The sequence below is a fragment of the Diabrotica virgifera genome, chromosome 9 (genome assembly GCF_917563875.1).
Source record: "Diabrotica virgifera virgifera chromosome 9, PGI_DIABVI_V3a".
Lineage (NCBI taxonomy): Eukaryota > Metazoa > Arthropoda > Insecta > Coleoptera > Chrysomelidae > Diabrotica > Diabrotica virgifera.
Window position 1 is genome coordinate 137481061 of NC_065451.1, and position 16724 is coordinate 137497784.

Sequence of the window (16724 nt, forward strand, 5' to 3'; positions counted from 1 at the left end):
CGCGCTTGGGACCGGCAACAGTTCTGTTGAGCTACTCGATCCACACAACAAAACTGAAGTCGGTTTCGGAGCAGTATCGGCGGACAGCGCAAAAGATGGAGTGACAACATTCCATCGAGGTTTCATTCCTCCCATGAACAAGCAGAATTGCTTATAAATAGGAAGAAGTTTACAATTTATAATGTGTTGATAAAGTAAATAAAATATTTTCTGAAAAAAATTGTAATTTAGATCTATAGGAAAACTGGATATAAAAAACACCATTACAAACATTATATATTAGCAAGACTATAGATTACTACATTTATACATTAGATCAAGATTTTGAACGCTATACAGCAGAGTATTTCTACGAATCCATAAAGAAGACGTCTGTAGATGCATCTTCAGCAGAAAAGCTTTTGTGGTAACCAGCACACCAAACTCCATGTCTGCATTACTTAATAACCAAAAATCCATTTAGATGTATTCATACACTGTGATTTGACCGTGGTTGCTGCTTTTAACCTGAAAAAAAAAATAGAATTAGAGTCAATCAACATCTATTATTAGACAAGCCGAAAACGGCGGGTTTGTTGGAAAAAATATTCCCATGAGATTTTTTTGCATAATCACATTCGTGAAATATCCCAAAATAAGGTTCAAGAAGTCGCCTAAGTAAAAAGTGGTCAAAATTTTTTTTAACAATTTTTTTAATCGAATTGGAAAAATCCATATTTTTGGCCCCGAGAATGGAAAAATCCATATTTTCAGTCACAAGTAAATGATTTTTATGAGTGGTGTGGTAGAAATGATATAGAACTTAATATTAATAAATGCTTTTTAATAACTTTTGCTAGATCCCATTCGCCTATTCACCATCAATATTTTATTAATAATACTCCTGTCACACGTGTGAACGAAATTCAGGAATTAGGTATATTTGATTGTAAATTAACATTTTACTCTCACATTGACCATACTGTTTCGAAGGCATTTAAGATGGTGGGTTTTGTATTACGTTCATCAAAAGATTTGTCAGTTCACACAATAAAAATCTTATATTGCAGTATCGTGAGATCAATTATTGAATATGGTTCTATTGTCTGGTCACCTAGTTATGCATATCAAATCCTAAATATTGAAAAGGTTCAAAACAAATTTTTACGTTTTGCATCTTTTAAGAAGGGTTTAACAGTTACAAATTATACTTATGACAATATATTAATGAGATTAAATTTACAAACTCTTGAACTCAGAAGAGTCATGTTGGATATTTGTTATCTTCGCAAAATTATCTCTGGTGTTATTGACTCCAAAGAACTGATAAGTCTTGTGTGCTTTAATCTCCCTGCTAGATTGACACGAAATCCACAAATATTCAAGGAACAACGGCATGCTACAAATTATGGTCAATATGCACCAATTAGTAGATTGACCGTGTATGGAAACAAGTTTAGTCATCTAATAGATCTGTTTGGTTCTTCAATTTCCTCTATTAAACAAGAACTCAAGGGTCTTGAATTTTAAATTAAAAAAAATAAATAGATTAAACTATTGTAATTGATTCAGTTGTTTTCATCATTAGAAAACAATTTATATTCTCTTTTATTTTTTATGTTTGTGTTTTATAGTTGTAGTTTTACGTGTATCTAATTTTTATATTTTCATTATTATGACAAAAGCTCATTGTATTTTGTATGTATTGGGTTTATCCCGTTAATAAATAAATGAAACAGAACATAATGGAAATACAATAACTTCCTCAGAGATAAGAAGCTTACTCAAAATACTAAACTAAAAATTTACAAAGCAGCAATTAGATCAGTAATCAATCACATATGGTGCTGAAGTAATATGTCTGACACAGAAATAGGAAGAAAGATTGAGGATCCTAGAGAGGAAAATAATTCGGAGGATAGCAGGCCACTAAACTTAGATAATAATGAATTTAGAAAACTCATGAATCACGTAAGAGAACTTCTGAAGGGAAAAGACATTGTCAGATTTATCAAGGCATAGAGACTCAGATGGATGGGACATATACATAGAAAGGATAAATCCAGAAGCCTTTATCAAGAAAATTTTCAAATGGAGACCTGTATCAGACAGACTACGAGGAAGACCCAAAACTAGATGGGAGAACCACATAGTCGAGGACCTTAAGAAGATGGGAGTCAGAGAATGAGTAACCATAAGCAAAAAAAGGAACAAATGGAGAAAAAAGATGCCAAGTCACACAACCAATTGTAAAACCAAATGTTCATTCACCGCGACAAACGAATTGGAAGAGCCCAAAGAGGGCGGCGATACTCCGTGAGGAGTGTAGATGCCATGATTATGATGATACCAATCTCAATCAGATAAGTGGTGAGATAACGAGACATTACACCTCCTCCACATCCTACACCAGGCACGAAAACCAACTCAGTTTTCCATAAGACACAGTTTTTTGTATACAACATTGAGCAAATCGCTCTCCTAGTCTTCTACATACTCGACTACTCTTGTAGTTGCTGTGTATGCAGATCCTACTTTCGTCAGAGAATAATACCCAACTCTATTGACAGTCGTCCCAATCCAGATGTTCGAGAGCAAATTATAATCGCCTTTACTTTTAGGCTTCAGTTAGCTTGGGACCTGTAGCTGCCCTTTTTGGTGTCAGTTTGGCTGCTTTCAGTTTCTTTCTGACTTTCCAAACGCTGCATGCTGTAGCCACACCTCGGACCTCTCTAAGCTCTTCTTTGAGATTAGCACCAGTCAAATATTGATTTTTCAGGGATGTCCATACAAGAAATGGAAAAATTTAAGTAGTTATAGTTAAAAATGTAGTAGTAGGATGTTCTGATTAGGAACTAAAAATATCAGATGACAAAGGCTCATAGAATTCTGCCAAGAACAAAAAATTTGAATTTATTTAGAATGTTAAGAGTTTATTTAGAATGTTAAAAAACAATGAAATCAAAAGTAAATTAAAAAATAATTAAATAATAACATTTAAAAAACACCAACTAATAAACAAATTATTGGTGTAAGTAAAAAGTGGAATGTTATAACAAAAATTATTGAAACCAGCACCAAAAAGATTAACACAAAACAGGCAAGAGGAAGACTGAAGAAATACTACTACAGATGTATGAAAGAAAAAATACAAAGGAAAAGATGTACAAAAGTATAAAAAGATACAATGGATAAAAGGAGAAAATGAAAATGAGCTGAGTAGGTATATAAAGAAAATCTTGACCATTTAAATTTGATTTTTAACAGACTTAATGAAATCTTTGAATGTGATTTTGATTTATTTCTCTATGAAACTGAGGTTATACAGGGTGTCCCGAAAAGGTTAGTCATAAATTATACCACATATTCTGGGGTCAAAAATAGATTGATTGAACCCCACTTACCTATATACAATAGTGCACACAAAAAGTTACAGGCCTTCGAAGTTACAAAATGAAAATGGATTTTTTTTCATATATCGAAAACTCTTAGAGATTTTTTATTGAAAATGGACATGTGGCATTCTAATGGCAGCAATATCTTAAAAAAAATTAACATGAAATTTGTGCACCCCATAAAAATTTTATGGGGGTTTTGTTCCCTTCAACCCCCCCCCCCCAAACTTGTGTGTATGTTCCAATGTTCCAATTAAATTATTATTGCGGCACAATTAGTTAAACACAATGTTTTTAACTCTTTTTTGCCTCTTACCACTTTTTCGATAAGCCAGTGTTTATCGAGATATTTTCAATATTTGTCGAATCCACCACATATTTTGAATATGGTTAAGTACGATTATAGACCTGTTAATAATCTGAAAATTTATTTATAATTTACATTTTCAGGTGTATTTTGAAAAAGAAGCCGCATATCGATAAAAGGTGACTGAAAAAAGACGAGGCAAAAAAATTTTAAAAACACTGTGTTTAACTAATGGTACCACAATAATAGTTTAAATTGGAACGTACACAAACATTTGGGGGGTTTAAAGGAACAAAATCCCCATAAATTTTGTATGTAAATATATTAAAAAGAAGCTGCATCTCAATAAAAACTGGCTTATCGAAAAAATACTAGGAGGCAAAAAGTTTTAAAAACGTTGTGTTTAACTAATGGTACCACAGTAATAAATTAATTGGAACGTACACAAAAGTTTGGGGGGGTTTAAGGTAACAAAACCCCCATAAAATTTTTGTGTTGGAAAAATTTTACTATAATTTTGTTTTAAGATATTCCTGCCATAAGAATGATACGTCTCCATTTTCAATAAAAAATGAACTATTTTAAATGGGAAATAAGCCACAATTTTACCAAAAAAATGAAGTTATTAATGTTTCGACGCTTAAGTCGGGTGTCGTCAAAATACAAAATAATACTAAATAAACAAAAATGTTGTTGCTTAGTAAAAAATTCTTCTAATAATTTATTTAATCTGACTCATTTATATCGGCAATTCAGACATGTATTATAAATTTTAAAGTAGAAGACTTTAAAATGATATTGCCAATATTGATGAGTTGCGTTCCTGGGACGAGTTTACTAAAAGATAGTTCATTCGATTACATGAAATCAACCCCAACTCAAGAATATCCGCCACAAAAAAATCATAGCATCTGTCTTTAAAAAGACAACCAAATGCAACGATGGCAGTAAAATTCTCGCGCTAGAGATTCCATAGTAAATTACGAGAGAAAACCAGGAAAACACCTCGTGATACTATCCTGACATCGTAAGTATTTGGGCTTACATTTAGTTTACTCTCAAAACTAATACCAAATTCTGACTTTAATGTATATAATCTATTTTAAATTATACATAATATTAATAATACATAGATATTATTAGGGGTTCGAGCAAAAAACCTGATAACTAACAATAACATTGTTTCGAAAAAATCGCGATTAAAGATTTTAGGAAGTTTGAAGAAGATTTCTAATCGTCATGGAAAGTTCAATCAAATCCTCATTAAACTTTCTATGACGATTTGAAAACTTCTTCAAATTCCTAAAATCTTTAATCGCGATTATCTCGAAACAAAGTTATTTTTAGTTATCAGGTTTTCGCTTGAACCCCTCGTTATATAAATAATACTAAAATATAAAATATGTACTCAAAATGTAAATGACTTACTTATCGTGGTATTTTAAATAATAATATAATAAAATAGTATATATGTAAATAAAAAATCTCGAGCAGTTTTCGATATATTGAAATACAGTAACACCCTGAACTTACGCGATAGGTGGGACTGAGCGATAATCGCGTAAGTCGAATTCGCGTAAGTCAGGGTATAATTTCGTATATATGTATGTTTGGATGACATTATTACTCTTTCAAGTCTTCTTAGATATATAACAAAAAATGCCTTTATAAAAGTAACAAACACCCAATCCATTAGACAAAACTGTAGATAAGAAATACCTAATACTATAGTATAATTCAATAAGCGATGCAGGGCGATGTAAACATTATTAAGTGTACGCGTCCAACAGGGCCGCATTTAGGATTATCTTTTTGTTTAGTCAGAATATATATTATCTTAAAAAATACGAAATTTTAATTTTGCAAAAGTGCTCGACAAAGAACCTGATTGTTTTAGTTGATATCCGATAATAGGAACCATTTATACAGGGCGAAAAACCCAATAATTTTTTTCGCCAACAATGTTATGTACAGAGTGCCTACAAAAAATATAAGTTTTATTTTTAATTTTTGATATATGTACTTATTTGTTTGTACAATTCCAAAAAGTTTCTTCCCCTACGTTTATATTGAAAATTAAGTTTTTTCAATATTCGGTAAAACGTGGTTTTCGAAAAATTTGGTAAATCAGGGTCATCGTTCACCTTCTTTAACCTTTAACTACCCGCGCATCAAGTTATAACATAACTACACGCGTGGCGTACTTTATACGCCACAAGAAAATACAATTAAAAACAGCGGATTTGTTTTTTTTTTTAAATACACTTAGTTGTTTGTTATAAACCTTATTCGGCATCAGTGAATACTTGGAGTTCCTTCTCAGTAAGCCAATTGGGAATTAACTGAAATCATGGAATAACTGGATTCCATGATAAATAAAATTACTTATAAAATTTTTTTTGTTTATAAAGAAAAATATATTTTGTGCCATAATGACTAAAAAAGAATTGAAATATGTACTTATATTACTACTTATATTAATATAATCGTGGCGTATATTGTCCACAACCGGAAACAACAATTAATTAACTGTAAATTACGATCTTCCCAGAACGCCGATTATAACGAAACTAAACCCAAATTGTACAGCACATTCCAGTGATAGGTTATATTGGCCACGTTTTTCACAATATCTTCAACCACTAACCCGGGATTTTCTTGTCTTTCACATTTAAAAACATTTAAAATTATGTCTTCAACTTCAACGCTAAGAGGACTTCTTTTACTTCGTTTTCGAGGAGGACTCCATGTATTTTCAACCAATTCATTAGCAGAATCAATGGATGACATTTTTGGTTTCAATATTTGTTATTGAAATAATACGTGGTTACTGTTACAGTAATCACAATCACGTATAGATAGGGTCGTTATTAGTTATACAAATAAAAATATATACATACTTAAATAGTTCTAAATCGCACAACAAATAATTGCTAATTCAACATTAACATCATAAATATAATTTATTGTCCTTTAACCAAGACGACTAAAAATTTACTAACAAATCGATTCAAATTACAAAATTTTAATTTTAATAGCGAAATATAATACCTACTTAAATCCTGTCCGAACCTGTATGAGCTGCCGACGACGTCGGCAGTAACGAAATAAAGATGAACATTTCGGTTAGTTTTTAAATATTCTTGAATAACTGTTTCTTGCATGTATGCATAAAATATTCATTAATTTTATAAATCGGATTATTTGTTCACTTACTATGTATTCAGTGATAACAATAATTTATTTACTACGCAATAAACACTAATAGTTGAGAAAAGAATAAAATTAATAAAGTGTCATAATTATACTGTTATTTATCGGAACGAGTAGACTCATTTGGAACATCTTTAACAATTATCGGTAAATTTATCGTTGTTTATATGCCCTGCATCGCATATTGAATTATACTATAAATAAAATCGCTGATTCCATGTGAAAAGTCCAAACATGTATAATACATTAGATGAGCAATAGTGTGTGGGTGGTAATTCTATCTCGTGGATAACTAAACAATTGTGTGGCGCTTAAATAATGAATGGACAAGATTTTAAAATCACAAATCGACAAGATTTGAAAATCGCGTAACTATGGGATCACGTAACTCTGGGTTCGCGTAAGTCGGGGTAGTGTAAGTCGAGGTTCAATTCAATTCAGTTTATTGATATCAATATACAAAGTATTTACATAAGTCAAAGTCTGTTAAAATGCATCATTGAAATACATTGGCAAGCTAACACTTAATAAGTAAAATAAAACTCGAGGTATTACTGTAAATCGATTTTCAGTTTGTAACTTCAAAGGGCTATAACTTTTTTTATGAGCACATTTGTACTAAGGTAAATTAGGTTTAATCGAACTATGTTTGACCCCAGAATGTGTGGTATAATTTATGACCAATCTTTTCAGGACAGCCTGTATAGGCAGTTAACATAAAATACAGAGAAAAATAAAAAATAGGACTAATGCCTAGTTATAAACTAAGTATATTACTTACATTCCTTAGTTGTCGAGGATACATTTACATAGTGGAGCTGTAATGGTCATTTTTCATTTGATTGTTGTGACCATGGGTCATTTGTTTATTTGATTTTTCATAATTTTATTGGACCTGCAAAAAAACACAGAGTAAAGTTAATTGTAAAAGTTAAATGTCAGCATGTCAAGTCAGAGTTAAACATCATGTCTAGTTAACAATCTAGCAAAAATCTGAGTTAGAGCAAAAAACTAAAGAGGAAAAGGGAGCCTGAAGAAGAAAATAAAAAGTTACCTAAAATTAATCAGTGCTTTAAGAATAACGATTTTATTGATGAAAAAACAAGTGAAGAGTGGTCTGAAAGTGAAGAATTGGGCTTAACTAAAGATAACAGTATGATAGATGCAGCAGTTGATGCCAGTGTATATTGAAAACAATCATGAGAAGGTACTAGTAAAAATTGAAGTGAATCATATTTTATTGTGAACAATATTGCATGTACATCATATATTATTGATAAAGGTAATTTCAAAAAATTAAATGATCAAGTAAGACAGTTCTCGATTGAAAACAACCATTCTGAACATGAGGGTGCTTTCTTAACAGGTTTACTTCCGACGGAGTGTGCTGGCCTCATTGGGTAACGCTGGCTACTCCGTGAGTCTTACTTTCGATTTTGTGATCAACACTCAAATCGAAGTAGCCAGCATTACTGAATGAGGCTGGCACACTCCAATTAGAGTATTTGGCAGTCAACCTATTAAAAGACAGTGATAATATATCTTTCCAGGAAGATGATACTGTATTGTTTCCAAGTCTTGTGTGAAACTTGAACGTACATGGCGATCCTTTTTAGGATAAATTAATAACCGTGATTTTTAAAGCCCTACAGCCAAATTTATTCCTTTTGCCAAATCTGGTGGCGGAGCGAATAAGAATAGGTTCATGGTGAAGTTTTTTGAGAATTTCTGTGGCAGCCTCCATGTCATTGTTGGATTCGGTAACATTAAAAAGTAGGATATTGGTTGATCGCCTGGATCGTTCTTGGAGTTCAGAAACCAATGAATCCTCGGAGACTTTGCTGTTACTACTTGAGGCAGGAACATCAGTATTCAGTCCATTTACGGTCAGATCCTCTATTGCACTCTTTAAGTTGATAATATCCTCCTTAAGGACGTCAATGTCTGTAGTAATCACGTTATTTCTAACAGCAGTTTCGGCGTTATCATTATGGCATATTCCCAATTTTAAAATACGTTGTTCTAGTTTCAAGAATTGATCTTGGTTGTCTCTCTGATTTTTTTGAATCTCCAGTTCCAAATTACTCATTCTCTTTATCAAATCTGTTAAATTGACAATGTTTATAGCACAGTCAGGGCAATAAAACGGCACAATTCTATTTACCATTATCACTGCTCGGATTTCAGTAGCTGATATAGATGAACAATTTTTACAAATTACTCGCTTACAGATGTCACATGGATACCCAAATAGGTCATTCCTTGATTCCTTAAAGATGCATGATGTCTTGCATTTATAACAGGATCCACCTGCCATACTTGAAACAATAATGAAAGTTCCGAAATTGTTAAAATTTCACTGGACTATTAACAAAACGATTGTTGGAGCTAATTAATTTACCATTAGCTTTATCGGCCACAGTTCTAGATGTTAATTGCTTTCTGATAATAAAAAACAGAACCTGATAACAAAAACAGAACCTCTTATGTAGAATCCAAAATAATTGCGCTGATTTCTCGAAATACAATTGCACTGCCTTCACAAAATCACTTACAACTGAAAATGTAGGTTTTTAGCCACATGTAGGTATGAAATACAGCTAATAATTCACTGTTATTACTACTTTATTTGAATATATAATAATAGAAATTTTTGTATGAAATACAAACAGGACAACTTCAAAATCGCATTAAAAAATCCGCATAAAAAGAGACCTTACTACTGTATAGAATAATGTATTTTTCTAACCAACAACAAGCTGTGACGACACAAAAAGCCCTCGAATCAGGCGTCTGAAACTGGCGTTTTGAAAGCAAATGAACTACATTATAGTAAAGTTTGTAGGCTGTCAAAATTATTATGTCAAATATGTCACTTATTTTTTATCTACTTTAATTTAATGCAAGATAGGCATAAACCAACAAAATATTTACATTGAAGTGAAGAAAACACCCTATACTTTGGTATACAAATAAAAATATTGTGTTTCAAAAATACTAATTAAAAGAAAATAAAAACATAGCATTATTTTTGGTCCCAATAGACCACCAATATGCATTTTTGTTATTAATAGATGTTGTCGATCATGACCTCGATTTTTGACCCTTCGCTTCGTTATCATCATTCGCTATCTGTACACTAAACAGATACGAAGCTAATGCGTTTGATAAAAGCGAAGGGTCAAAAATCGAGGTCCAGAGTGTTACAGAGGTAACAAAATGGCTCCTAGTGGAGTTCCATCCTCTTCGAAAGGCAGCGAATGTATTAATACTTAAGAATACCCATTGTGACCCATGTTGGTTATTTGCTACTGAAAAAACTACAAAATGTTTGAATGGAAGGCTATGATGACTGAAAACATATTGTAGATGCCACAGAAAAACATGAGACATTGAAAATTCAGAAAATAAAAGCAGACAGTAATGAATTCTAGTGTTGGAAAATTCTTGAGAATGAAAAATCAGAGAATATTCTCGATATAGAGAATTCTCTGAGAATGAACCCTATGAGTAGAATGCGCTTAGAAATATTGGTAAAGATGAAATAGGGTATTAAAAATCATGACAATATACAAAATTATGAGATGACACAACAGTGTAATTTATATAAAGATGGATAGATGGCGCTATAATCTAAAAAACAATTGTTGGAAATGGAAAATTAAATTAAAAATGGACAAGCCCAGTAAAATGGAATACTTTACTTAACTTTTTTTGGTTTTAGGAGCTACTCCTCACAGCCCAATAGGTCCCCACAGCGCTCGAGTGACTGCACATTTAGCATACTTTGCTCCCCTACCATTAGATGTATAGTGTGTTTTTACTTGTTTTATTCTGTCGATGTTTAGTTCTTAATATAGGTACAGTGACTCGCGATTATCCGAGTCTCGGTCATCCAAGCCCCTCGGTTAACCGAGGCCAAAAGTCAAAACAGTTGAGTTACAATTTTCAACCATGCCGCAACATCACCGCCTCAAAATCAAAAAGAGAAGCAAAGCTTATGCAAAATCAAATACTTTTTTAAACAGTAACATTATTAAGGTAACTGTTTGTATCTTTTATAGACAGTACTGTATTAATTTTGTCATTAAAATATCCACAGTTATCATTATTCACATGTTTTTCTATCAATATAACCAATGTCAGTGTTAACCGAGTTTTCCGTATCCGAGGTAGTCACGGTCCCAGTTACCTCGGATAATCGCGAGTCTACTGTATTAGTTTTTAGAAGTAGTAAGCACTCTTTTAATGTAATAACAATCATTTGTTGTTTTAAAGGAGGATAAATAAATAAATAAAAATAAAATAATACACCATTCTAAATATTTGCACCATAACAATAAATACTGACACTGTACAGACCCTAGCTAGTGGTTTATGATGATATGTGTGTATAATAAAACAGAATATGTAACCAATAAACTAAAAGAAATCTTATATACATAAATTTCGCATCTGGTCTGAAACAATTATTGAAATTTTGCACTTGAAACACTTGCAGTGGTCATGCACAAAGGTGTGGGGTGTGGTTTATATAAATATGATAGGAATTTTGATCACTAGGCCTCTTAGCTAGACCAAAGTCTCGATTAATTATACCAAAGTAAAAAATCCGGATTCAACAATATAGTATGGCGTCGTAAGAGCCCTACGTTTATTTTGACAAACAAGTGTGGCAACCGGAAGATTGACTATAATTTGATTGTTACAAAATACAGAACAAAATTAAGAATTGGATTAAAAAAGCAGTCATAAAGTATATTATATTACTTACATTCCCCATTCCATAGTTGTTGTCCAGGATACATGTTAAATATAGATTCCAGGGATTGATTATGGATTCCCGATATAGATATAATATATCTGCATATGTAACATTTCTACTTTAAAACAGCATATTTTATCTTGCCAAGCCAGCGCCCCATTTCATTTTCAATTTTTATTCAACATTCCACTTCTACATGCCAACTTTCAACAGTGTCAAAATGGCGCTGCCTGCCGTAGGCCGTAGTTTCCGGGACGCCGGACGCCAGACAAGGATGCCACCGGTTAAAAAATGAAAATATGGTGGTACGATGTTGCCAAAAGTATCATTTGTTATTTTCAATTTTTGAAATAAATTGTTTTTATTTATTAATTTAATTGCAAAACAATATATTCCACACTAAGATTTAGAGTAATAGGTAAATAGTTTATATTTTGTAGCATTATTTATAGCATGATACTGTAAATAACGAGATAGTATCTTCCCGCAGCTCAAATACGTCCGAGTTCGAGCTTGATGACGTACCTGAAGACCGGAAGTTGAATCTGAATTCTTGAAGTTGAAGTTAAATGAGATTTGTATGCATTCTGTGATGAAATTATTCAATTAGCAAAATATATGAAACTTCAATGTGTTCGAAAAATTTAGTGTCGAGATTCGTGTCAAAATAACTGTCACAGATAAAATATAAAATACACTTAGCTTACAACCGAATTGTAACACAATTCAAACTAATCGGACATTACGAATGATTACGAACTTACCGGTCTCCCGTTACGTCACGACTTCAGGAAGTGCAATATATTATCTTGTTATTTATAGTATCATGATTTATAGTATCATGTCTTGTAGTATGCATGTGCCGGGTACCATTCAGCAATGGCTCTCCGTACAGTTACTCAAGTAGGCCTTCTGGCCAGATTCGTTTCAATCTTCTATCTTCTAAGGACTGATCGAATAGGTTTCTTATGAACGGATTGTCATGATCTGATGTTCGTTCTTTGTATTTATTCAGTCTAGATTTCTAGACGATATTTTTTCATCTTTTATTAATGAGATTTTTAGATCGCTCTGTAAGGTTAGATTTGTTACATATTACGGTGTTCCATTGGGTGTTCCAGATATCATACGAAGTATCTTGGACTGCCCAAGTAGCAATTTGTCGATGCGACAACGTTGTCTACCGCGTGGCAACGTTTTCTTACAACGTTGTTATTGCCTAAAAGACGACCCTATTCTGCACTGATTTGGTGGACGATTTTTGAGTTGTCTTGACGTTGCCTAGGCAACCTCCTGTTTAAGCAACATCGTTTCGTAACCGTTGCATAAGACAACTGAAGCGACTATAAAAAGCACCTGCGCGTGCAATGGTTGCTCAAGGAGTCAGACTAGTTATGTTTTTTTACCTATATTTTTAACACCTGTATGGTGAATGCGAAAACCAAAAAGTAAACTGTTTTGACATCGTATTGTATATCGTCGCCTTAGTACTATAACTTGATAACTCCAAAATTGACGTTTTTGAGATAACTAGTTAACAAGATGTATTTTCTTTGCCTCCATATTGTGTAAAAACTTGATAGCTCACTTCAAACGGGTTAAGTATTTATTTATGATTGACGAAAGTTGATAAAACCAAAATTCCACTAATATTCAGTGCTAAAACTTGACAAGATAAGTTATCAAGCTATTATTTAATCGAAATAATGGTGAATACGACATACACTGAATGCTATAACTAGATAACTCGAGTTATCTAGTTTTAGCACGTGTTTCTCTGAAACCATTGAACTTACCACATAATTGCTATCTGTTTATTCGGTTCATTTTAATGCAAGAATTCGAGAATTGTTAGCAGATCTGGCAACCCTCATAACAGAGGGCTAATTTTCAACAAAATAATCTTTAAAATATCAGTTGTGTTAAAAAGTTCACTTATATGCGACTTAGCACAACATGCGACATTACCAAATGTTAACATTATGGTAGTGCTAAAAGTTGATAACTTTAATTTTTCATGTTTTTTTCCATATTGGAAAACACATTTACACCATATTCCTAAATAGATCAGTTGCCAAAAAGTTAAGGAACAGTATTTTAGAGCCGCAGAGTGAATTCCGTATTTACCAACATCATGGTAGCAGCACAAATATCTTTAAAATCTTTAAACTCGTTTATCTCAAAACTACTAATTTCGAGTTATCAAGTTATAGTATTAAGGCGACGATATATAAATACATAAAGGACTTATTACCTGATGTGAAATTTATAAACGCATCTCAGATTACCGTCAAATATGGATATTTCACCTTTAAAAAACACACGCGCTGCTTTTTTTATGCCATTTATGACAAAAAATATGCAAATTTAAAAAATCAAATTTTAATATAAAAGTCAAAATTTATGTTAAATATGTTCTGTATAAGTTTAATGTATTGATGGTGCTTTTAAAGTTATCAGAAAATGCCTGCATTTTTTATATTCTGTGTTTTCATTTTCTTTACATCCCAAAAATCTCAAGTAAAACCAAAATTGCGCATTAAACAATATTACCAATATTACTAAAAAATACCTAATTACCAACCTTAGACGGATAGGACAACTTAGAAGTCCAATCGCCAACCAAACCCGGCAGCGCCGACTATCAAAACCATTTTAGAACGCACCCTCTTATTGGGTGACAGAGGTCATGTGACCAGTGTCAAAAGTGTATCATTCTCATTAACAGCGTTGCCACATTTAGTAGATTTCTACTTTTTTGGTAGATTTTTGATATTTTTAAAAAATTCTAGTAGGCAATATTTTTTAGTAGATTTTTGGTATATTTCAACAGAATTTGATCCATTTTTTTCGAATCATGAGGAAACTATAATAAGTCTTTTTGAAAAATTTAAACGCAGAATGAAAGACTGCATTATTTAGAAAAACCAAAACGTTTCTTTTGAACGAGATATTTGGAATTAAAAGTCACTAAATTTTTTCTTTTTTTCACCCCTGTAACGTATTAAAATAAACATTATAGAAGTTTTCAGGGACTTTCGGTCCTCGATAATAACGTAATCTTTCTTTGTGCGTTTAAATTTTTCAAAAATACTTATTAGTTTTCTAAGGATTCGCAAAAAAACGAAAACATTTAAAATACATTGAACATTTTAACAGACGACATTTTGCGCCTATCCCCTTAAGTTAGCTGTTGTTTTTATTATAAAAAATCCCAAATATATCCCAAAAATACTTAAGTATATTTTAGTTTTTGATTTAGTAGATTTTAGCTAAAAAATGATAATTACCAGTTGGTGGTTTGGAATAATTAGGTTTCCAATTTTGTGGAATTGCTCTTGGGACATTTAGGACGGATGTGCATATCACTGTATTACTGTATATTTACATGGCCTAAAAAGAATCTACTGATTTTGTGAAAACAAAACTACTGAAAGAGTTAAAACTGACCTGGCAACCCTGTCTACCAAAGCAGATACAAAGATGGTTATCAAATCTCAAATCTATTAAAAAAACAAATAAGCAGGTTGTTAAATAAATCGAAAATTTCTATCAAAATAAAATATATAATAATTAGTTTAGCATTATAACATTTTTAAGTCGTTGCGATTGTTGAAAAAACTGAAGTGTGATATGTAGTTGTCAAAATGGTAATAAATTAGTTGCCCGTATAACTACAGGTTGTAACATCGTAATGTCAGTCGGGTTAGGGGACGTTGGCCGAAACAACTGAAAATGCTCTCGGACAACGTTGTAGACATTGCATTTGTTTGTACTGACAACCAATGCGTCGAAAAATTGCTACTTGGGTGAAATGACTGTAATATTTTGGTATTTGATGACTTGGTACATCCCAGGACCCCGATAATTGACCCTTCGCTTCGTTATCGAACGTATACGCTTCGTATCTGTTTAGTATACGAAGCGAATACGTTCGATAACGAAGCGAAGGGTCAAAAATTGAGGCCCAGAGCTCAATCCCATATGTCCAAATTGGCTTTAGTATATATTTGCAGATGGTCAGTTTGTTTTCAAGTGATACCTAGTTTTGACTTTCTACTGAGTAGCTAGTACATATTTTTAATTTTCAGATTAAGTTGGCTTCTTTTTGCTTTTATGTGTGTCTTCCATATCAGTTTCTTATTCAAGTGGAGTCCAAGATATTTTACCACAGTTTTTACGAGAATAGGGTTGTTATTTACGGTAACTTGAGGTGATCTGCTTCTTCTTGTAGTAAATGTTATTTGGGCGGATTTATCGGTATGTATTAATACATATTTCCAATTTATATAGCCATTTAGAAAGGATATCCAGGTGGTATTGCAGCTTCTCAGGACCCTTCACTTCGTTATCGAACGTATTCGCTTCTTATACTAAACAGATACGAAGCGAATACATGCGATAACGAAGCGAAGGGTCAAACATCGAGGTCCAGGTGCTCTGATCGGGTCTACGTCTGAGGTTATTATTGCAGTATCATCTGCAAATAATGTAGCTGTTACAATATTGTCGGTTGGTGGGAGGTCTGCAGTAAAAATTAGATAAAGGAGAAGACTACTGTAAGTTAACTTATTTAGGTTTCGTTTTTCTATCGGATTTCTGGTTCTTTGTCAAATTCGTCTAGCGTCTAACTCTTCTTTTTCCATAATTATTTGCCTAATGTGAGGTGGTATGTTTATTTTGTTTTGTTCCCTTTTATGACTCTCGGGGGTAGCTGTCCATCAGGCACACTGGATATTATGTGTTACGTATTGTACGGCTCTTCTATTTCTTTCTCATCTTTTATGCGGTGATTAAGACTAATTTTTTCTTCAAGAATATCTTGAAACAATTGCCAGTCAGTTCCTCTAGTACCTGTAATGTTTTATAGAAACCACTATTGTTAGTTTAATCTTTATTATTTTGGACTTCTACATCATTTGCACAATGTATGTTCTCTATGGTCTGTTTTTAAACCAGGAGGAGTAATTCAAATTTACCGCGCCGTAATGCTTGTTTGTAATTGGTCCAACCTCGAGCAAGTTTACTCCAAGTTTAAAAAAATTTGACACTAATGACATTTATG

The 16724-nt window shown here is 32.5% G+C and overlaps 1 long non-coding RNA gene across 1 annotated transcript; it reads right to left on the minus strand.

The window, feature by feature from the left end:
* Positions 1-263: 263 nt before the first annotated feature.
* On the minus strand, positions 264-11916 carry LOC126892220 (uncharacterized). The gene is made up of 3 exons (XR_007700729.1): positions 11669-11916; positions 7676-7789; positions 264-507 (listed from the first exon to the last, which is right to left on the minus strand). It is a non-coding gene; the product is annotated as an uncharacterized LOC126892220 (long non-coding RNA).
* Positions 11917-16724: the final 4808 nt, after the last annotated feature.